This window comes from Pelobates fuscus, chromosome 12, assembly GCF_036172605.1.
Source record: "Pelobates fuscus isolate aPelFus1 chromosome 12, aPelFus1.pri, whole genome shotgun sequence".
NCBI lineage: Eukaryota > Metazoa > Chordata > Amphibia > Anura > Pelobatidae > Pelobates > Pelobates fuscus.
The window spans coordinates 74,479,661-74,502,533 of NC_086328.1; the positions used below are offsets into that span (position 1 = coordinate 74,479,661).

Consider the following 22,873-nt stretch of genomic DNA (forward strand, 5'->3'; position numbering starts at 1 on the left):
GCTAGGTTATCTTTTACAAGAGGCATTTCTGCTATATGGGCTCAAATGTCCAAGGCTTTTAAAATGCTTGTCACAGACTTCAAAGATAAAATTGTTTGATGCTTTTGGTGTAGGGTTTGCTTTGAGATTGTCGTTACCCGCCTCACTTGGACCGGATGAACGAAGAGCACCCGTTGGTTGAGAAAACATGAAAATTGTGATCACGTGAATTCACGTAGACATTATTCACCTATTGTGATTAGAGGAATAAGACATATCAAGATGTGAGAGAGTTGGAAAGCATGATAATAGTATGTATAAAAGAATGTGGTGTTAAAAGGTGTAAAAAACTGGAAGTCATTTTGAGTTCTTGGCCAGTGAACAAAACAAAGTTAAAATTCAAGTTACTTTAGACTTTTTTCTGTTGGTAAAATGCAGAGCAAAGCTAAAGATGATCATCAGCATCTATAAAACTATAATGCCACGCTTTTTTCTATTTATGTTGGAGGAGGGTATTTGTGATGTCATAGTTATCACTCGCACTCTTCACACCAGTGTTCGGAGCCAATGAAAAAAGTCAAGTCACCACCAGTGGTTCCATGGTGTAATGGTTAGCACTCTGGACTCTGAATCCAGCGATCCGAGTTCAAATCTCAGTGGAACCTTTCCTTTAGATAGCATTAATCTTAAGAAGCTAATATGTCAATTGGTCTGTGTGAAAAATAGTTCATGTCAAACATTTCCGAAGTCCCTAAATAATAATGTTCTTCCATAAAAGAATGAGCAACAGTCAGCCAAATTTGCAAATTTGTCTTCATTTCCCATTTTTACATCTAAAAAAACAAGGAAACAATTTAAGTGTCAAAAGTTAAACTTAATACATTCAGAAATATAATCACTTGCTTCTTTAGGGAAACTGTAATTCTTCATCCTATGATATAGAAACATTGATTGATATATTTTTTCATAAGATTGCTCGCAATTTAAAAAGCCGAATGAACAATACCCCAAGCATGTCTTCTTCTGTAGTTCTGTACATTGCAAACCAATAGCAGATTCCTTAAGTTTTACTTTCCTTGGATATAGAATCAAAAGTGTCAAATAAACATCTGATTTGTTTAAAGAGAATGTAAAAGCTAGTTTAGTGGTAAGATATGAGTCTTGAGCCTATTTCCTCCAAATGCTAGGTTATCTTTTACAAGAGGCATTTCTGCTATATGGGGTCAAATGTCCAAGGCTTTTAAAATGCTTGTCACAGACTTTAAAGATAAAATTGTTTGATGCTTTTGGTGTAGGGTTTGCTTTGAGATTGTCGTTACCCGCCTCACTTGGACCGGATGAACGAAGAGCACCCGTTGGTTGAGAAAACATGAAAATTGTGATCACGTGAATTCACGTAGACATTATTCACCTATTGTGATTAGAGGAATAAGACATATCAAGATGTGAGAGAGTTGGAAAGCATGATAATAGTATGTATCAAAGAATGTGGTGTTAAAAGGTGTAAAAAAACTGGAAGTCATTTTGAGTTCTTGGCCAGTGAACAAAACAAAGTTAAAATTCAAGTTACTTTTGACTTTTTTCTGTTGGTAAAATGCAGAGCAAAGCTAAAGATGATCATCAGCATCTATAAAACTATAATGCCACGTTTTTTTCTCTTTATGTTGGAGGAGGGTATTTGTGATGTCATAGTTATCACTCGCACTCTTCACACCAGTGTTCGGAGCCAATGAAAAAAGTCAAGTCACCACCAGTGGTTCCATGGTGTAATGGTTAGCACTCTGGACTCTGAATCCAGCGATCCGAGTTCAAATCTCGGTGGAACCTTTCCTTTTGATAGCATTAATCTTAAGAAGCTAATATGTCAATTGGTCTGCGTGAAAAATAGTTCATGTCAAACATTTTAGAAGTCCCTAAATCATAATGTTCTTCCATAAAAGAATGAGCAACAGTCAGCCAAATTTGCAAATTTGTCTTCATTTCCCATTTTTACATCTAAAAAAACAAGGAAACAATTTAAGTGTCAAAAGTTAAACTTAATACATTCAGAAATATAATCACTTGCTTCTTTAGGGAAACTGTAATTCTTCATCCTATGATATAGAAACATTGATTGATATATTTTTTCATAAGATTGCTCGCAATTTAAAAAGCCGAATGAACAATACCCCAAGCATGTCTTCTTCTGTAGTTCTGTACACTGCAAACCAATAGCAGATTCCTTAAGTTTTACTTTCCTTGGATATAGAATCAAAAGTGTCAAATAAACGTCTGATTTGTTTAAAGAGAATGTAAAAGCTAGTTTAGTGCTAAGATATGAGTCTTGAGCCTGCTTCCTCCAAATGCTAGGTTATCTTTTACAAGAGGCATTTCTGCTATATGGGCTCAAATGTCCAAGGCTTTTAAAATGCTTGTCACAGACTTCAAAGATAAAATTGTTTGATGCTTTTGGTGTAGGGTTTGCTTTGAGATTGTCGTTACCCGCCTCACTTGGACCGGATGAACGAAGAGCACCCGTTGGTTGAGAAAACATGAAAATTGTGATCACGTGAATTCACGTAGACATTATTCACCTATTGTGATTAGAGGAATAAGACATATCAAGATGTGAGAGAGTTGGAAAGCATGATAATAGTATGTATAAAAGAATGTGGTGTTAAAAGGTGTAAAAAACTGGAAGTCATTTTGAGTTCTTGGCCAGTGAACAAAACAAAGTTAAAATTCAAGTTACTTTAGACTTTTTTCTGTTGGTAAAATGCAGAGCAAAGCTAAAGATGATCATCAGCATCTATAAAACTATAATGCCACGCTTTTTTCTATTTATGTTGGAGGAGGGTATTTGTGATGTCATAGTTATCACTCGCACTCTTCACACCAGTGTTCGGAGCCAATGAAAAAAGTCAAGTCACCATCAGTGGTTCCATGGTGTAATGGTTAGCACTCTGGACTCTGAATCCAGCGATCCGAGTTCAAATCTCGGTGGAACCTTTCCTTTAGATAGCATTAATCTTAAGAAGCTAATATGTCAGTTGGTCTGCGTGAAAAATAGTTCATGTCAAACATTTTAGAAGTCCCTAAATCATAATGTTCTTCCATAAAAGCATGAGCAACAGTCAGCCAAATTTGCAAATTTGTCTTCATTTCCCATTTTTACATCTAAAAAAACAAGGAAACAATTTAAGTGTCAAAAGTTAAACTTAATACATTCAGAAATATAATCACTTGCTTCTTTAGGGAAACTGTAATTCTTCATCCTATGATATAGAAACATTGATTGATATATTTTTTCATAAGATTGCTCGCAATTTAAAAAGCCGAATGAACAATACCCCAAGCATGTCTTCTTCTATAGTTCTGTACATTGCAAACCAATAGCAGATTCCTTAAGTTTTACTTTCCTTGGATATAGAATCAAAAGTGTCAAATAAACGTCTGATTTGTTTAAAGAGAATGTAAAAGCTAGTTTAGTGCTAAGATATGAGTCTTGAGCCTGATTCCTCCAAATGCTAGGTTATCTTTTACAAGAGGCATTTCTGCTATATGGGCTCAAATGTCCAAGGCTTTTAAAATGCTTGTCACAGACTTCAAAGATAAAATTGTTTGATGCTTTTGGTGTAGGGTTTGCTTTGAGATTGTCGTTAACCGCCTCACTTGGACCGGATGAACGAAGAGCACCCGTTGGTTGAGAAAACATGAAAATTGTGATCACGTGAATTCACGTAGACATTATTCACCTATTGTGATTAGAGGAATAAGACATATCAAGATGTGAGAGAGTTGGAAAGCATGATAATAGTATGTATCAAAGAATGTGGTGTTAAAAGGTGTAAAAAACTGGAAGTAATTTTGAGTTCTTGGCCAGTGAACAAAACAAAGTTAAAATTCAAGTTACTTTTGACTTTTTTCTGTTGGTAAAATGCAGAGCAAAGCTAAAGATGATCATCAGCATCTATAAAACTATAATGCCACGCTTTTTTCTATTTATGTTGGAGGAGGGTATTTGTGATGTCATAGTTATCACTCGCACTCTTCACACCAGTGTTCGGAGCCAATGAAAAAAGTCAAGTCACCACCAGTGGTTCCATGGTGTAATGGTTAGCACTCTGGACTCTGAATCCAGCGATCCGAGTTCAAATCTCGGTGGAACCTTTCCTTTAGATAGCATTAATCTTAAGAAGCTAATATGTCAATTGGTCTGCGTGAAAAATAGTTCATGTCAAACATTTTAGAAGTCCCTAAATCATAATGTTCTTCCATAAAAGAATGAGCAACAGTCAGCCAAATTTGCAAATTTGTCTTCATTTCCCATTTTTACATCTAAAAAAACAAGGAAACAATTTAAGTGTCAAAAGTTAAACTTAATACATTCTGAAATATAATCACTTGCTTCTTTAGGGAAACTGTAATTCTTCATCCTATGATATAGAAACATTGATTGATATATTTTTTCATAAGATTGCTCGCAATTTAAAAAGCCGAATGAACAATACCCCAAGCATGTCTTCTTCTGTAGTTCTGTACACTGCAAACCAATAGCAGATTCCTTAAGTTTTACTTTCCTTGGATATAGAATCAAAAGTGTCAAATAAACGTCTGATTTGTTTAAAGAGAATGTAAAAGCTAGTTTAGTGCTAAGATATGAGTCTTGAGCCTGCTTCCTCCAAATGCTAGGTTATCTTTTACAAGAGGCATTTCTGCTATATGGGCTCAAATGTCCAAGGCTTTTAAAATGCTTGTCACAGACTTCAAAGATAAAATTGTTTGATGCTTTTGGTGTAGGGTTTGCTTTGAGATTGTCGTTACCCGCCTCACTTGGACCGGATGAACGAAGAGCACCCGTTGGTTGAGAAAACATGAAAATTGTGATCACGTGAATTCACGTAGACATTATTCACCTATTGTGATTAGAGGAATAAGACATATCAAGATGTGAGAGAGTTGGAAAGCATGATAATAGTATGTATCAAAGAATGTGGTGTTAAAAGGTGTAAAAAACTGGAAGTCATTTTGAGTTCTTGGCCAGTGAACAAAACAAAGTTAAAATTCAAGTTACTTTTGACTTTTTTCTGTTGGTAAAATGCAGAGCAAAGCTAAAGATGATCATCAGCATCTATAAAACTATAATGCCACGTTTTTTTCTCTTTATGTTGGAGGAGGGTATTTGTGATGTCATAGTTATCACTCGCACTCTTCACACCAGTGTTCGGAGCCAATGAAAAAAGTCAAGTCACCACCAGTGGTTCCATGGTGTAATGGTTAGCACTCTGGACTCTGAATCCAGCGATCCGAGTTCAAATCTCGGTGGAACCTTTCCTTTAGATAGCATTAATCTTAAGAAGCTAATATGTCAATAGGTCTGCGTGAAAAATAGTTCATGTCAAACATTTTAGAAGTCCCTAAATCATAATGTTCTTCCATAAAAGAATGAGCAACAGTCAGCCAAATTTGCAAATTTGTCTTCATTTCCCATTTTTACATCTAAAAAAACAAGGAAACAATTTAAGTGTCAAAAGTTAAACTTAATACATTCAGAAATATAATCACTTGCTTCTTTAGGGAAACTGTAATTCTTCATCCTATGATATAGAAACATTGATTGATATATTTTTTCATAAGATTGCTCGCAATTTAAAAAGCCGAATGAACAATACCCCAAGCATGTCTTCTTCTGTAGTTCTGTACACTGCAAACCAATAGCAGATTCCTTAAGTTTTACTTTCCTTGGATATAGAATCAAAAGTGTCAAATAAACGTCTGATTTGTTTAAAGAGAATGTAAAAGCTAGTTTAGTGCTAAGATATGAGTCTTGAGCCTGCTTCCTCCAAATGCTAGGTTATCTTTTACAAGAGGCATTTCTGCTATATGGGCTCAAATGTCCAAGGCTTTTAAAATGCTTGTCACAGACTTCAAAGATAAAATTGTTTGATGCTTTTGGTGTAGGGTTTGCTTTGAGATTGTCGTTACCCGCCTCACTTGGACCGGATGAACGAAGAGCACCCGTTGGTTGAGAAAACATGAAAATTGTGATCACGTGAATTCACGTAGACATTATTCACCTATTGTGATTAGAGGAATAAGACATATCAAGATGTGAGAGAGTTGGAAAGCATGATAATAGTATGTATAAAAGAATGTGGTGTTAAAAGGTGTAAAAAACTGGAAGTCATTTTGAGTTCTTGGCCAGTGAACAAAACAAAGTTAAAATTCAAGTTACTTTAGACTTTTTTCTGTTGGTAAAATGCAGAGCAAAGCTAAAGATGATCATCAGCATCTATAAAACTATAATGCCACGCTTTTTTCTATTTATGTTGGAGGAGGGTATTTGTGATGTCATAGTTATCACTCGCACTCTTCACACCAGTGTTCGGAGCCAATGAAAAAAGTCAAGTCACCACCAGTGGTTCCATGGTGTAATGGTTAGCACTCTGGACTCTGAATCCAGCGATCCGAGTTCAAATCTCGGTGGAACCTTTCCTTTAGATAGCATTAATCTTAAGAAGCTAATATGTCAATTGGTCTGCGTGAAAAATAGTTCATGTCAAACATTTTAGAAGTCCCTAAATCATAATGTTCTTCCATAAAAGAATGAGCAACAGTCAGCCAAATTTGCAAATTTGTCTTCATTTCCCATTTTTACATCTAAAAAAACAAGGAAACAATTTAAGTGTCAAAAGTTAAACTTAATACATTCTGAAATATAATCACTTGCTTCTTTAGGGAAACTGTAATTCTTCATCCTATGATATAGAAACATTGATTGATATATTTTTTCATAAGATTGCTCGCAATTTAAAAAGCCGAATGAACAATACCCCAAGCATGTCTTCTTCTGTAGTTCTGTACACTGCAAACCAATAGCAGATTCCTTAAGTTTTACTTTCCTTGGATATAGAATCAAAAGTGTCAAATAAACGTCTGATTTGTTTAAAGAGAATGTAAAAGCTAGTTTAGTGCTAAGATATGAGTCTTGAGCCTGCTTCCTCCAAATGCTAGGTTATCTTTTACAAGAGGCATTTCTGCTATATGGGCTCAAATGTCCAAGGCTTTTAAAATGCTTGTCACAGACTTCAAAGATAAAATTGTTTGATGCTTTTGGTGTAGGGTTTGCTTTGAGATTGTCGTTACCCGCCTCACTTGGACCGGATGAACGAAGAGCACCCGTTGGTTGAGAAAACATGAAAATTGTGATCACGTGAATTCACGTAGACATTATTCACCTATTGTGATTAGAGGAATAAGACATATCAAGATGTGAGAGAGTTGGAAAGCATGATAATAGTATGTATCAAAGAATGTGGTGTTAAAAGGTGTAAAAAACTGGAAGTCATTTTGAGTTCTTGGCCAGTGAACAAAACAAAGTTAAAATTCAAGTTACTTTTGACTTTTTTCTGTTGGTAAAATGCAGAGCAAAGCTAAAGATGATCATCAGCATCTATAAAACTATAATGCCACGTTTTTTTCTCTTTATGTTGGAGGAGGGTATTTGTGATGTCATAGTTATCACTCGCACTCTTCACACCAGTGTTCGGAGCCAATGAAAAAAGTCAAGTCACCACCAGTGGTTCCATGGTGTAATGGTTAGCACTCTGGACTCTGAATCCAGCGATCCGAGTTCAAATCTCGGTGGAACCTTTCCTTTAGATAGCATTAATCTTAAGAAGCTAATATGTCAATTGGTCTGCGTGAAAAATAGTTCATGTCAAACATTTTAGAAGTCCCTAAATCATAATGTTCTTCCATAAAAGAATGAGCAACAGTCAGCCAAATTTGCAAATTTGTCTTCATTTCCCATTTTTACATCTAAAAAAACAAGGAAACAATTTAAGTGTCAAAAGTTAAACTTAATACATTCAGAAATATAATCACTTGCTTCTTTAGGGAAACTGTAATTCTTCATCCTATGAAATAGAAACATTGATTGATATATTTTTTCATAAGATTGCTCGCAATTTAAAAAGCCGAATGAACAATACCCCAAGCATGTCTTCTTCTGTAGTTCTGTACATTGCAAACCAATAGCAGATTCCTTAAGTTTTACTTTCCTTGGATATAGAATCAAAAGTGTCAAATAAACGTCTGATTTGTTTAAAGAGAATGTAAAAGCTAGTTTAGTGGTAAGATATGAGTCTTGAGCCTGATTCCTCCAAATGCTAGGTGATCTTTTACAAGAGGCATTTCTGCTATATGGGCTCAAATGTCCAAGGCTTTTAAAATGCTTGTCACAGACTTCAAAGATAAAATTGTTTGATGCTTTTGGTGTAGGGTTTGCTTTGAAATTGTCGTTACCCGCCTCATTTGGACCGGATGAACGAAGAGCACCCGTTGGTTGAGAAAACATGAAAATTGTGATCACGTGAATTCACGTAGACATTATTTACCTATTGTGATTAGAGGAATAAGACATATCAAGATGTGAGAGAGTTCGAAAGCATGATAATAGTATTTATAAAAGAATGTGGTGTTAAAAGGTGTAAAAAACTGGAAGTCGTTTTGAGTTCTTGGCCAGTGAACAAAACAAAGTTAAAATTCAGGTTACTTTTGACTTTTTTCTGTTGGTAAAATGCAGAGCAAAGCTAAAGATGATCATCAGCATCTATAAAACTATAATGCCACCCTTTTTTCTATTTATGTTGGAGGAGGGTATTTGTGATGTCATAGTTATCACTGGCACTCTTCACACCAGTGTTCGGAGCCAATGAAAAAAACCAAGTCACCACCAGTGGTTCCATGGTGTAATGGTTAGCACTCTGGACTCTGAATCCAGCGATCTGAGTTCAAATCTCGGTGGAACCTTTCCTTTAGATAGCATTAATCTTAAGAAGCTAATATGTCAATTGGTCTGCGTGAAAAATAGTTCATGTCAAACATTTTAGAAGTCCCTAAATCATAATGTTCTTCCATAAAAGCATGAGTAACAGTCAGCCAAATTTGCAAATTTGTCTTCATTTCCCATTTTTACATCTAAAAAAACAAGGAAACAATTTAAGTGTCAAAAGTTAAACTTAATACATTCAGAAATATAATCACTTGCTTCTTTAGGGAAACTGTAATTCTTCATCCTATGATATAGAAACATTGATTGATATATTTTTTCATAAGATTGCTCGCAATTTAAAAAGCCGAATGAACAATACCCCAAGCATGTCTTCTTCTGTAGTTCTGTACATTGCAAACCAATAGCAGATTCCTTAAATTTTACTTTCCTTGGATATAGAATCAAAAGTGTCAAATAAACGTCTGATTTGTTTAAAGAGAATGTAAAAGCTAGTTTAGTGGTAAGATATGAGTCTTGAGCCTATTTCCTCCAAATGCTAGGTTATCTTTTACAAGAGGCATTTCTGCTATATGGGCTCAAATGTCCAAGGCTTTTAAAATGCTTGTCACAGACTTCAAAGATAAAATTGTTTGATGCTTTTGGTGTAGGGTTTGCTTTGAGATTGTCGTTACCTGCCTCACTTGGACCGGATGAACGAAGAGCACCCGTTGGTTGAGAAAACATGAAAATTGTGATCACGTGAATTCACGTAGACATTATTCACCTATTGTGATTAGAGGAATAAGACATATCAAGATGTGAGAGAGTTGGAAAGCATGATAATAGTATGTATCAAAGAATGTGGTGTTAAAAGGTGTAAAAAAACTGGAAGTCATTTTGAGTTCTTGGCTAGTGAACAAAACAAAGTTAAAATTCAAGTCACTTTTGACTTTTTTCTGTTGGTAAAATGCAGAGCAAAGCTAAAGATGATCATCAGCATCTATAAAACTATAATGCCACCCTTTTTTTCTATTTATGTTGGAGGAGGGTATTTGTGATGTCATAGTTATCACTCGCACTCTTCACACCAGTGTTCGGAGCCAATGAAAAAAGTCAAGTCACCACCAGTGGTTCCATGGTGTAATGGTTAGCTCTCTGGACTCTGAATCCAGCGATCCGAGTTCAAATCTCGGTGGAACTTTTCCTTTAGATAGCATTAATCTTAAGAAGCTAATATGTCAATTGGTCTGCGTGAAAAATAGTTCATGTCAAACATTTTAGAAGTCCCTAAATCATAATGTTCTTCCATAAAAGAATGAGCAACAGTCAGCCAAATTTGCAAATTTGTCTTCATTTCCCATTTTTACATCTAAAAAAACAAGGAAACAATTTAAGTGTCAAAAGTTAAACTTAATACATTCAGAAATATAATCACTTGCTTCTTTAGGGAAACTGTAATTCTTCATCCTATGATATAGAAACATTGATTGATATATTTTTTCATAAGATTGCTCGCAATTTAAAAAGCCGAATGAACAATACCCCAAGCATGTCTTCTTCTGTAGTTCTGTACATTGCAAACCAATAGCAGATTCCTTAAGTTTTACTTTCCTTGGATATAGAATCAAAAGTGTCAAATAAACGTCTGATTTGTTTAAAGAGAATGTAAAAGCTAGTTTAGTGGTAAGATATGAGTCTTGAGCCTGATTCCTCCAATTGCTAGGTTATCTTTTACAAGAGGCATTTCTGCTATATGGGCTCAAATGTCCAAGGCTTTTAAAATGCTTGTCACAGACTTCAAAGATAAAATTGTTTATTAGCAATAAGGCACGGCCTTCGCCTTGTCATTGAACACGAATGTAACAGCCGCTTATCATGCAACTCAATGTCAGCTACTCATTAGTACCCACATACATGATTTGTACAGACCAATACGAAGCCCAGCTGAGTGTGAATATATGGTATACCTCTACGAGGTCTCATCGCTACTCTTCTTGCATTGACAGGCTATTGTCCAGATAACTAACAGGTATTGTGACACTTGGGAAAACAACTAGATTTTGGTGGTTTCCCGAGAATTACCGTTAATTTGAGTTTAATAACATACATCTATGATCGTTGGAATGTCACACAATTCAATTGGACCAGTAGAACTTATCAACATCCTTAATCCTTGATACCAACTATCACTTATAGGACACTCGATATGTTTTAAAGCATGTTAGTTATCTCATTTTTTATCTCATTTTTTACTCTTGTCAATGCTTGGGTCTTTATAGCTATATTTATTATAGTTAAAATTGTACTATTATTCCTATATAGAGCAATGTACACATTTATACTTGTGTATAGATTCTTAACTCACATCATATTCAGAACAATGTATAAAAGACCTTTATGAGCATGTACTTGTACTGTGTAAAAGTTGTAAATCTGTAATATTGTACGAACTTTATTTCGTTTACACCCCCCCCCCTTTTTCTTTTCTGTATCCCCCTTTCTATCTATTTTTTATATGCAAAACTTCAATAAAAATCAGACCTTGAAAAAAAAAAAAGATAAAATTGTTTGATGCTTTTGGTGTAGGGTTTGCTTTGAAATTGTCGTTAACCGCCTCATTTGGACCGGATGAACGAAGAGCACCCGTTGGTTGAGAAAACATGAAAATTGTGATCACGTGAATTCACGGAGACATTATTCACCTATTGTGATTAGAGGAATAAGACATATCAAGATGTGAGAGAGTTTGAAAGCATGATAATAGTATGTATAAAAGAATGTGGTGTTAAAAGGTGTAAAAAACTGGAAGTCATTTTGAGTTCTTGGCCAGTGAACAAAACAAAGTTAAAATTCAAGTTACTTTTGACTTTTTTCTGTTGGTAAAATGCAGAGCAAAGCTAAAGATGATCATCAGCATCTATAAAACTATAATGCCACCCTTTTTTCTATTTATGTTGGAGGAGGGTATTTGTAATGTCATAGTGATCACTCGCACTCTTCACACCAGTGTTCGGAGCCAATGAAAAATATCAAGTCACCACCAGTGGTTCCATGGTGTAATGGTTAGCACTCTGGACTCTGAATCCAGCGATCCGAGTTCAAATCTCGGTGGAACCTTTCCTTTAGATAGCATTAATCTTAAGAAGCTAATATGTCAATTGGTCTGCGTGAAAAATAGTTCATGTCAAACATTTTAGAAGTCCCTAAATCATAATGTTCTTCCATAAAAGCATGAGCAACAGTCAGCCAAATTTGCAAATTTGTCTTCATTTCCCATTTTTACATCTAAAAAAACAAGGAAACAATTTAAGTGTCAAAAGTTAAACTTAATACATTCAGAAATATAATCACTTGCTTCTTTAGGGAAACTGTAATTCTTCATCCTATGATATAGAAACATTGATTGATATATTTTTTCATAAGATTGCTCGCAATTTAAAAAGCCGAATGAACAATACCCCAAGCATGTCTTCTTCTGTAGTTCTGTACATTGCAAACCAATAGCAGATTCCTTAAGTTTTACTTTCCTTGGATATAGAATCAAAAGTGTCAAATAAATGTCTGATTTGTTTAAAGAGAATGTAAAAGCTAGTTTAGTGGTAAGATATGAGTCTTGAGCCTATTTCCTCCAAATGCTAGGTTATCTTTTACAAGAGGCATTTCTGCTATATGGGGTCAAATGTCCAAGGCTTTTAAAATGCTTGTCACAGACTTCAAAGATAAAATTGTTTGATGCTTTTGGTGTAGGGTTTGCTTTGAGATTGTCGTTACCCGCCTCACTTGGACCGGATGAACGAAGAGCACCCGTTGGTTGAGAAAACATGAAAATTGTGATCACGTGAATTCACGTAGACATTATTCACCTATTGTGATTAGAGGAATAAGACATATCAAGATGTGAGAGAGTTGGAAAGCATGATAATAGTATGTATAAAAGAATGTGGTGTTAAAAGGTGTAAAAAACTGGAAGTCATTTTGAGTTCTTGGCCAGTGAACAAAACAAAGTTAAAATTCAAGTTACTTTTGACTTTTTTCTGTTGGTAAAATGCAGAGCAAAGCTAAAGATGATCATCAGCATCTATAAAACTATAATGCCACCCTTTTTTCTATTTATGTTGGAGGAGGGTATTTGTAATGTCATAGTGATCACTCGCACTCGTCACACCAGTGTTTGGAGCCAATGAAAAATATCAAGTCACCACCAGTGGTTCCATGGTGTAATGGTTAGCACTCTGGACTCTGAATCCAGCGATCCGAGTTCAAATCTCGGTGGAACCTTTCCTTTAGATAGCATTAATCTTAAGAAGCTAATATGTCAATTGGTCTGCGTGAAAAATAGTTCATGTCAAACATTTTAGAAGTCCCTAAATCATAATGTTCTTCCATAAAAGCATGAGCAACAGTCAGCCAAATTTGCAAATTTGTCTTCATTTCCCATTTTTACATCTAAAAAAACAAGGAAACAATTTAAGTGTCAAAAGCTAAACTTAATACATTCAGAAATATAATCACTTGCTTCTTTAGGGAAACTGTAATTCTTCATCCTATGATATAGAAACATTGATTGATATATTTTTTCATAAGATTGCTCGCAATTTAAAAAGCCGAATGAACAATACCCCAAGCATGTCTTCTTCTGTAGTTCTGTACATTGCAAACCAATAGCAGATTCCTTAAGTTTTACTTTCCTTGGATATAGAATCAAAAGTGTCAAATAAATGTCTGATTTGTTTAAAGAGAATGTAAAAGCTAGTTTAGTGGTAAGATATGAGTCTTGAGCCTATTTCCTCCAAATGCTAGGTTATCTTTTACAAGAGGCATTTCTGCTATATGGGGTCAAATGTCCAAGGCTTTTAAAATGCTTGTCACAGACTTCAAAGATAAAATTGTTTGATGCTTTTGGTGTAGGGTTTGCTTTGAGATTGTCGTTACCCGCCTCACTTGGACCGGATGAACGAAGAGCACCCGTTGGTTGAGAAAACATGAAAATTGTGATCACGTGAATTCACGTAGACATTATTCACCTATTGTGATTAGAGGAATAAGACATATCAAGATGTGAGAGAGTTGGAAAGCATGATAATAGTATGTATAAAAGAATGTGGTGTTAAAAGGTGTAAAAAACTGGAAGTCATTTTGAGTTCTTGGCCAGTGAACAAAACAAAGTTAAAATTCAAGTTACTTTTGACTTTTTTCTGTTGGTAAAATGCAGAGCAAAGCTAAAGATGATCATCAGCATCTATAAAACTATAATGCCACCCTTTTTTTTCTATTTATGTTGGAGGAGGGTATTTGTGATGTCATATTTATCACTCGCACTCTTCACACCAGTGTTCGGAGCCAATGAAAAAAGTCAAGTCACCACCAGTGGTTCCATGGTGTAATGGTTAGCACTCTGGAATCTGAATCCAGCGATCCGAGTTCAAATCTCGGTGGAACCTTTCCTTTAGATAGCATTAATCTTAAGAAGCTAATATGTCAATTGGTCTGCGTGAAAAATAGTTCATGTCAAACATTTTAGAAGTCCCTAAATAATAATGTTCTTCCATAAAAGCATGAGCAACAGTCAGCCAAATTTGCAAATTTGTCTTCATTTCCCATTTTTACATCTAAAAAAACAAGGAAACAATTTAAGTGTCAAAAGTTAAACTTAATACATTCAGAAATATAATCACTTGCTTCTTTAGGGAAACTGTAATTCTTCATCCTATGATATAGAAACATTGATTGATATATTTTTTCATAAGATTGCTCGCAATTTAAAAAGCCGAATGAACAATACCCCAAGCATGTCTTCTTCTGTAGTTCTGTACATTGCAAACCAATAGCAGATTCCTTAAGTTTTACTTTCCTTGGATATAGAATCAAAAGTGTCAAATAAATGTCTGATTTGTTTAAAGAGAATGTAAAAGCTAGTTTAGTGGTAAGATATGAGTCTTGAGCCTGATTCCTCCAAATGCTAGGTGATCTTTTACAAGAGGCATTTCTGCTATATGGGCTCAAATGTCCAAGGCTTTTAAAATGCTTGTCACAGACTTCAAAGATAAAATTGTTTGATGCTTTTGGTGTAGGGTTTGCTTTGAAATTGTCGTTACCCGCCTCATTTGGACCGGATGAACGAAGAGCACCCGTTGGTTGAGAAAACATGAAAATTGTGATCACGTGAATTCACGTAGACATTATTTACCTATTGTGATTAGAGGAATAAGACATATCAAGATGTGAGAGAGTTTGAAAGCATGATAATAGTATGTATAAAAGAATGTGGTGTTAAAAGGTGTAAAAAACTGGAAGTCATTTTGAGTTCTTGGCCAGTGAACAAAACAAAGTTAAAATTCAAGTTACTTTTGACTTTTTTCTGTTGGTAAAATGCAGAGCAAAGCTAAAGATGATCATCAGCATCTATAAAACTATAATGCCACCCTTTTTTTCTATTTATGTTGGAGGAGGGTATTTGTGATGTCATAGTGATCACTCGCACTCTTCCACCAGTATTCGGAGCCAATGAAAAAAACCAAGTCACCACCAGTGGTTCCATGGTGTAATGGTTAGCACTCTGGACTCTGAATCCAGCGATCCGAGTTCAAATCTCGGTGGAACCTTTCCTTTAGATAGCATTAATCTTAAGAAGCTAATATGTCAATTGGTCTGCGTGAAAAATAGTTCATGTCAAACATTTTAGAAGTCCCTAAATCATAATGTTCTTCCATAAAAGCATGAGCAACAGTCAGCCAAATTTGCAAATTTGTCTTCATTTCCCATTTTTACATCTAAAAAAACAAGGAAACAATTTAAGTGTCAAAAGCTAAACTTAATACATTCAGAAATATAATCACTTGCTTCTTTAGGGAAACTGTAATTCTTCATCCTATGATATAGAAACATTGATTGATATATTTTTTCATAAGATTGCTCGCAATTTAAAAAGCCGAATGAACAATACCCCAAGCATGTCTTCTTCTGTAGTTCTGTACATTGCAAACCAATAGCAGATTCCTTAAGTTTTACTTTCCTTGGATATAGAATCAAAAGTGTCAAATAAACGTCTGATTTGTTTAAAGAGAATGTAAAAGCTAGTTTAGTGGTAAGATATGAGTCTTGAGCCTGATTCCTCCAAATGCTAGGTTATCTTTTACAAGAGGCATTTCTGCTATATGGGCTCAAATGTCCAAGGCTTTTAAAATGCTTGTCACAGACTTCAAAGATAAAATTGTTTGATGCTTTTGGTGTAGGGTTTGCTTTGAGATTGTCGTTACCCGCCTCACTTGGACCGGATGAACGAAGAGCACCCGTTGGTTCAGAAAACATGAAAATTGTGATCACGTGAATTCACTTAGACATTATTCACCTATTGTGATTAGAGGAATAAGACATATCAAGATGTGAGAGAGTTGGAAAGCATGATAATAGTATGTATAAAAGAATGTGGTGTTAAAAGGTGTAAAAAACTGGAAGTCATTTTGAGTTCTTGGCCAGTGAACAAAACAAAGTTAAAATTCAAGTTACTTTTGACTTTTTTCTGTTGGTAAAATGCAGAGCAAAGCTAAAGATGATCATCAGCATCTATAAAACTATAATGCCACCCTTTTTTTCTATTTATGTTGGAGGAGGGTATTTGTGATGTCATAGTGATCACTCGCACTCTTCACACCAGTGTTCGGAGCCAATGAAAAAAATCAAGTGACCGCCAGTGGTTCCATGGTGTAATGGTTAGCACTCTGGACTCTGAATCCAGCGATCCGAGTTCAAATCTCGGTGGAACCTTTCCTTTAGATAGAATTAATCTTAAGAAGCTAATATGTCAATTGGTCTGCGTGAAAAATAGTTCATGTCAAACATTTTAGAAGTCCCTATATCATAATGTTCTTCCATAAAAGCATGAGCAACAGTCAGCCAAATTTGCAAATTTGTCTTCATTTCCCATTTTTACATCTAAAAAAACAAGGAAACAATTTAAGTGTCAAAAGCTAAACTTAATACATTCAGAAATATAATCACTTGCTTCTTTAGGGAAACTGTAATTCTTCATCCTATGATATAGAAACATTGATTGATATATTTTTTCATAAGATTGCTCGCAATTTAAAAAGCCGAATGAACAATACCCCAAGCATGTCTTCTTCTGTAGTTCTGTACATTGCAAACCAATAGCAGATTCCTTAAGTTTTACTTTCCTTGGATATAGAATCAAAAGTGTCAAATGAACGTCTGATTTGTTTAAAGAGAATGTAAAAGCTAGTTTAGTGGTAAGATATGAGTCTTGAGCCTGATTCCTCCAATTGCTAGGTTATCTTTTACAAGAGGCATTTCTGCTATATGGGCTCAAATGTCCAAGGCTTTTAAAATGCTTGTCACAGACTTCAAAGATAAAATTGTTTATTAGCAATAAGGCACGGCCTTCGCCTTGTCATTGAACACGAATGTAACAGCCGCTTATCATGCAACTCAATGTCAGCTACGCATTAGTACCCACATACATGATTTGTACAGACCAATACGAAGCCCAGCTGAGTGTGAATATATGGTATACCTCTACGAGGTCTCATCGCTACTCTTCTTGCATTGACAGGCTATTGTCCAGATAACTAACAGGTATTGTGACACTTGGGAAAACAACTAGATTTTGGTGGTTTCCCGAGAATTACCGTTAATTTGAGTTTAATAACATACATCTATGATCGTTGGAATGTCACACAATTCAATTGGACCAGTAGAACTTATCAACATCCTTAATCCTTGATACCAACTATCACTTATAGGACACTCGATATGTTTTAAAGCATGTTAGTTATCTCATTTTTTATCTCATTTTTTACTCTTGTCAATGCTTGGGTCTTTATAGCTATATTTATTATAGTTAAAATTGTACTATTATTCCTATATAGAGCAATGTACACATTTATACTTGTGTATAGATTCTTAACTCACATCATATTCAGAACAATGTATAAAAGACCTTTATGAGCATGTACTTGTACTGTGTAAAAGTTGTAAATCTGTAATATTGTACGAACTTTATTTCGTTTACACCCGCCCCCCCCTTTTTCTTTTCTGTATCCCCCTTTCTATCTATTTTTTATATGCAAAACTTCAATAAAAATCAGACCTTGAAAAAAAAAAAAAGATAAAATTGTTTGATGCTTTTGGTGTAGGGTTTGCTTTGAAATTGTCGTTACCCGCCTCATTTGGACCGGATGAACGAAGAGCACCCGTTGGTTGAGAAAACATGAAAATTGTGATCACGTGAATTCACGGAGACATTATTCACCTATTGTGATTAGAGGAATAAGACATATCAAGATGTGAGAGAGTTTGAAAGCATGATAATAGTATGTATAAAAGAATGTGGTGTTAAAAGGTGTAAAAAACTGGAAGTCATTTTGAGTTCTTGGCCAGTGAACAAAACAGAGTTAAAATTCAAGTTACTTTTGACTTTTTTCTGTTGGTAAAATGCAGAGCAAAGCTAAAGATGATCATCAGCATCTATAAAACTATAATGCCACCCTTTTTTCTATTTATGTTGGAGGAGGGTATTTGTGATGTCATAGTGATCACTCGCACTCTTCCACCAGTGTTCGGAGCCAATGAAAAAAATCAAGTCACCACCTGTGGTTCCATGGTGTAATGGTTAGCACTCTGGACTCTGAATCCAGCGATCCGAGTTCAAATCTCGCTGGAACCTTTCCTTTAGATAGCATTAATCTTAAGAAGCTAATATGTCAATTGGTCTGCGTGAAAAATAGTTCATGTCAAACATTTTAGAAGTCCCTAAATCATAATGTTCTTCCATAAAAGCATGAGCAACAGTCAGCCAAATTTGCAAATTTGTCTTCATTTCCCATTTTTACATCTAAAAAAACAAGGAAACAATTTAAGTGTCAAAAGCTAAACTTAATACATTCAGAAATATAATCACTTGCTTCTTTAGGGAAACTGTAATTCTTCATCCTATGATATAGAAACATTGATTGATATATTTTTTCATAAGATTGCTCGCAATTTAAAAAGCCGAATGAACAATACCCCAAGCATGTCTTCTTCTGTAGTTCTGTACATTGCAAACCAATAGCAGATTCCTTAAGTTTTACTTTCCTTGGATATAGAATCAAAAGTGTCAAATAAACGTCTGATTTGTTTAAAGAGAATGTAAAAGCTAGTTTAGTGGTAAGATATGAGTCTTGAGCCTGATTCCTCCAAATGCTAGGTTATCTTTTACAAGAGGCATTTCTGCTATATGGGCTCAAATGTCCAAGGCTTTTAAAATGCTTGTCACAGACTTCAAAGATAAAATTGTTTGATGCTTTTGGTGTAGGGTTTGCTTTGAGATTGTCGTTACCCGCCTCACTTGGACCGGATGAACGAAGAGCACCCGTTGGTTGAGAAAACATGAAAATTGTGATCACGTGAATTCACGTAGACATTATTCACCTATTGTGATTAGAGGAATAAGACATATCAAGATGTGAGAGAGTTGGAAAGCATGATAATAGTATGTATAAAAGAATGTGGTGTTAAAAGGTGTAAAAAACTGGAAGTCATTTTGAGTTCTTGGCCAGTGAACAAAACAAAGTTAAAATTCAAGTTACTTTTGACTTTTTTCTGTTGGTAAAATGCAGAGCAAAGCTAAAGATGATCATCAGCATCTATAAAACTATAATGCCACCCTTTTTTTCTATTTATGTTGGAGGAGGGTATTTGTGATGTCATAGTGATCACTCGCACTCTTCACACCAGTGTTCGGAGCCAATGAAAAAAATCAAGTGACCACCAGTGGTTCCATGGTGTAATGGTTAGCACTCTGGACTCTGAATCCAGCGATCCGAGTTCAAATCTCGGTGGAACCTTTCCTTTAGATAGAATTAATCTTAAGAAGCTAATATGTCAATTGGTCTGCGTGAAAAATAGTTCATGTCAAACATTTTAGAAGTCCCTATATCATAATGTTCTTCCATAAAAGCATGAGCAACAGTCAGGCAAATTTGTCTTCATTTCCCATTTTTACATCTAAAAAAACAAGGAAACAATTTAAGTGTCAAAAGTTAAACTTAATACATTCAGAAATATAATCACTTGCTTCTTTAGGGAAACTGTAATTCTTCATCCTATGATATAGAAACATTGATTGATATATTTTTTCATAAGATTGCTCGCAATTTAAAAAGCCGAATGAACAATACCCCAAGCATGTCTTCTTCTGTAGTTCTGTACATTGCAAACCAATAGCAGATTCCTTAAGTTTTACTTTCCTTGGATATAGAATCAAAAGTGTCAAATAAACGTCTGATTTGTTTAAAGAGAATGTAAAAGCTAGTTTAGTGGTAAGATATGAGTCTTGAGCCTGATTCCTCCAAATGCTAGGTTATCTTTTACAAGAGGCATTTCTGCTATATGGGCTCAAATGTCCAAGGCTTTTAAAATGCTTGTCACAGACTTCAAAGATAAAATTGTTTGATGCTTTTGGTGTAGGGTTTGATTTGAGATTGTCGTTACCCGCCTCACTTGGACCGGATGAACGAAGAGCACCCGTTGGTTGAGAAAACATGAAAATTGTGATCACGTGAATTCACAGAGACATTATTCACCTATTGTGATTAGAGGAATAAGACATATCAAGATGTGAGAGAGTTGGAAAGCATGATAATAGTATGTATAAAAGAATGTGGTGTTAAAAGGTGTAAAAAACTGGAAGTCATTTTGAGTTCTTGGCCAGTGAACAAAACAAAGTTAAAATTCAAGTTACTTTTGACTTTTTTCTGTTGGTAAAATGCAGAGCAAAGCTAAAGATGATCATCAGCATCTATAAAACTATAATGCCACTTTTTTTTTCTATTTATGTTGGAGGAGGGTATTTGTGATGTCATAGTTATCACTCGCACTCTTCACACCAGTGTTCGGAGCCAATGAAAAAAATCAAGTCACCACCAGTGGTTCCATGGTGTAATGGTTAGCACTCTGGACTCTGAATCCAGCGATCCGAGTTCAAATCTCGGTGGAACCTTTCCTTTAGATAGCATTAATCTTAAGAAGCTAATATGTCAATTGGTCTGCGTGAAAAATAGTTCATGTCAAACATTTTGGAAGTCCCTAAATCATAATGTTCTTCCATAAAAGCATGAGCAACAGTCAGCCAAATTTGCAAATTTGTCTTCATTTCCCATTTTTACATCTAAAAAAACAAGGAAACAATTTAAGTGTCAAAAGCTAAACTTAATACATTCAGAAATATAATCACTTGCTTCTTTAGGGAAACTGTAATTCTTCATCCTATGATATAGAAACATTGATTGATATATTTTTTCATAAGATTGCTCGCAATTTAAAAAGCCGAATGAACAATACCCCAAGCATGTCTTCTTCTGTAGTTCTGTACATTGCAAACCAATAGCAGATTCCTTAAGTTTTACTTTCCTTGGATATAGAATCAAAAGTGTCAAATAAACGTCTGATTTGTTTAAAGAGAATGTAAAAGCTAGTTTAATGGTAAGATATGAGTCTTGAGCCTGATTCCTCCAAATGCTAGGTTATCTTTTACAAGAGGCATTTCTGCTATATGGGCTCAAATGTCCAAGGCTTTTAAAATGCTTGTCACAGACTTCAAAGATAAAATTGTTTGATGCTTTTGGTGTAGGGTTTGCTTTGAGATTGTCGTTACCCGCCTCACTTGGACCGGATGAACGAAGAGCACCCGTTGGTTGAGAAAACATGAAAATTGTGATCACGTGAATTCACGTAGACATTATTCACCTATTGTGATTAGAGGAATAAGACATATCAAGATGTGAGAGAGTTGGAAAGCATGATAATAGTATGTATAAAAGAATGTGGTGTTAAAAGGTGTAAAAAACTGGAAGTCATTTTGAGTTCTTGGCCAGTGAACAAAACAAAGTTAAAATTCAAGTTACTTTTGACTTTTTTCTGTTGGTAAAATGCAGAGCAAAGCTAAAGATGATCATCAGCATCTATAAAACTATAATGCCACCCTTTTTTTCTATTTATGTTGGAGGAGGGTATTTGTGATGTCATAGTGATCACTCGCACTCTTCACACCAGTGTTCGGAGCCAATGAAAAAAATCAAGTGACCACCAGTGGTTCCATGGTGTAATGGTTAGCACTCTGGACTCTGAATCCAGCGATCCGAGTTCAAATCTCGGTGGAACCTTTCCTTTAGATAGAATTAATCTTAAGAAGCTAATATGTCAATTGGTCTGCGTGAAAAATAGTTCATGTCAAACATTTTAGAAGTCCCTATATCATAATGTTCTTCCATAAAAGCATGAGCAACAGTCAGGCAAATTTGTCTTCATTTCCCATTTTTACATCTAAAAAAACAAGGAAACAATTTAAGTTTCAAAAGTTAAACTTAATACATTCAGAAATATAATCACTTGCTTCTTTAGGGAAACTGTAATTCTTCATCCTATGATATAGAAACATTAATTGATATATTTTTTCATAAGATTGCTCGCAATTTAAAAAGCCGAATGAACAATACCCCAAGCATGTCTTCTTCTGTAGTTCTGTACATTGCAAACCAATAGCAGATTCCTTAAGTTTTACTTTCCTTGGATATAGAATCAAAAGTGTCAAATAAACGTCTGATTTGTTTAAAGAGAATGTAAAAGCTAGTTTAGTGGTAAGATATGAGTCTTGAGCCTGATTCCTCCAAATGCTAGGTTATCTTTTACAAGAGGCATTTCTGCTATATGGGCTCAAATGTCCAAGGCTTTTAAAATGCTTGTCACAGACTTCAAAGATAAAATTGTTTGATGCTTTTGGTGTAGGGTTTGCTTTGAGATTGTCGTTACCCGCCTCACTTGGACCGGATGAACGAAGAGCACCCGTTGGTTGAGAAAACATGAAAATTGTGATCACGTGAATTCACGTAGACATTATTCACCTATTGTGATTAGAGGAATAAGACATATCAAGATGTGAGAGAGTTGGAAAGCATGATAATAGTATGTATAAAAGAATGTGGTGTTAAAAGGTGTAAAAAACTGGAAGTCATTTTGAGTTCTTGGCCAGTGAACAAAACAAAGTTAAAATTCAAGTTACTTTTGACTTTTTTCTGTTGGTAAAATGCAGAGCAAAGCTAAAGATGATCATCAGCATCTATAAAACTATAATGCCCCCCCTTT

At 35.0% G+C, this 22,873-nt stretch overlaps 18 non-coding genes across 18 annotated transcripts; all 18 read left to right on the top strand.

Moving 5' to 3' along the window:
- Nucleotides 1-572: 572 nt before the first annotated feature.
- Nucleotides 573-644, top strand: TRNAQ-CUG (transfer RNA glutamine (anticodon CUG)). The gene has a single exon. It is a non-coding gene; the product is annotated as a tRNA-Gln (tRNA).
- A 1,090-nt stretch (nt 645-1,734) lies between these two features.
- On the top strand, nt 1,735-1,806 carry TRNAQ-CUG (transfer RNA glutamine (anticodon CUG)). The gene has a single exon. It is a non-coding gene; the product is annotated as a tRNA-Gln (tRNA).
- Nucleotides 1,807-2,895: 1,089 nt separating this feature from the next.
- Nucleotides 2,896-2,967, top strand: TRNAQ-CUG (transfer RNA glutamine (anticodon CUG)). The gene has a single exon. It is a non-coding gene; the product is annotated as a tRNA-Gln (tRNA).
- A 1,089-nt stretch (nt 2,968-4,056) lies between these two features.
- On the top strand, nt 4,057-4,128 carry TRNAQ-CUG (transfer RNA glutamine (anticodon CUG)). Its single transcript has one exon. It is a non-coding gene; the product is annotated as a tRNA-Gln (tRNA).
- Nucleotides 4,129-5,217: 1,089 nt separating this feature from the next.
- Nucleotides 5,218-5,289, top strand: TRNAQ-CUG (transfer RNA glutamine (anticodon CUG)). Its single transcript has one exon. It is a non-coding gene; the product is annotated as a tRNA-Gln (tRNA).
- A 1,089-nt stretch (nt 5,290-6,378) lies between these two features.
- TRNAQ-CUG (transfer RNA glutamine (anticodon CUG)) lies at nt 6,379-6,450 on the top strand. Its single transcript has one exon. It is a non-coding gene; the product is annotated as a tRNA-Gln (tRNA).
- Nucleotides 6,451-7,539: 1,089 nt separating this feature from the next.
- On the top strand, nt 7,540-7,611 carry TRNAQ-CUG (transfer RNA glutamine (anticodon CUG)). Its single transcript has one exon. It is a non-coding gene; the product is annotated as a tRNA-Gln (tRNA).
- Nucleotides 7,612-8,700: 1,089 nt separating this feature from the next.
- Nucleotides 8,701-8,772, top strand: TRNAQ-CUG (transfer RNA glutamine (anticodon CUG)). Its single transcript has one exon. It is a non-coding gene; the product is annotated as a tRNA-Gln (tRNA).
- A 1,091-nt stretch (nt 8,773-9,863) lies between these two features.
- On the top strand, nt 9,864-9,935 carry TRNAQ-CUG (transfer RNA glutamine (anticodon CUG)). Its single transcript has one exon. It is a non-coding gene; the product is annotated as a tRNA-Gln (tRNA).
- A 1,844-nt stretch (nt 9,936-11,779) lies between these two features.
- Nucleotides 11,780-11,851, top strand: TRNAQ-CUG (transfer RNA glutamine (anticodon CUG)). Its single transcript has one exon. It is a non-coding gene; the product is annotated as a tRNA-Gln (tRNA).
- A 1,089-nt stretch (nt 11,852-12,940) lies between these two features.
- TRNAQ-CUG (transfer RNA glutamine (anticodon CUG)) lies at nt 12,941-13,012 on the top strand. The gene has a single exon. It is a non-coding gene; the product is annotated as a tRNA-Gln (tRNA).
- Nucleotides 13,013-14,103: 1,091 nt separating this feature from the next.
- TRNAQ-CUG (transfer RNA glutamine (anticodon CUG)) lies at nt 14,104-14,175 on the top strand. Its single transcript has one exon. It is a non-coding gene; the product is annotated as a tRNA-Gln (tRNA).
- A 1,089-nt stretch (nt 14,176-15,264) lies between these two features.
- On the top strand, nt 15,265-15,336 carry TRNAQ-CUG (transfer RNA glutamine (anticodon CUG)). Its single transcript has one exon. It is a non-coding gene; the product is annotated as a tRNA-Gln (tRNA).
- Nucleotides 15,337-16,426: 1,090 nt separating this feature from the next.
- On the top strand, nt 16,427-16,498 carry TRNAQ-CUG (transfer RNA glutamine (anticodon CUG)). Its single transcript has one exon. It is a non-coding gene; the product is annotated as a tRNA-Gln (tRNA).
- A 1,846-nt stretch (nt 16,499-18,344) lies between these two features.
- On the top strand, nt 18,345-18,416 carry TRNAQ-CUG (transfer RNA glutamine (anticodon CUG)). The gene has a single exon. It is a non-coding gene; the product is annotated as a tRNA-Gln (tRNA).
- A 1,090-nt stretch (nt 18,417-19,506) lies between these two features.
- On the top strand, nt 19,507-19,578 carry TRNAQ-CUG (transfer RNA glutamine (anticodon CUG)). The gene has a single exon. It is a non-coding gene; the product is annotated as a tRNA-Gln (tRNA).
- Nucleotides 19,579-20,660: 1,082 nt separating this feature from the next.
- TRNAQ-CUG (transfer RNA glutamine (anticodon CUG)) lies at nt 20,661-20,732 on the top strand. Its single transcript has one exon. It is a non-coding gene; the product is annotated as a tRNA-Gln (tRNA).
- Nucleotides 20,733-21,822: 1,090 nt separating this feature from the next.
- On the top strand, nt 21,823-21,894 carry TRNAQ-CUG (transfer RNA glutamine (anticodon CUG)). Its single transcript has one exon. It is a non-coding gene; the product is annotated as a tRNA-Gln (tRNA).
- The last annotated feature ends 979 nt before the right edge of the window (nt 21,895-22,873 follow it).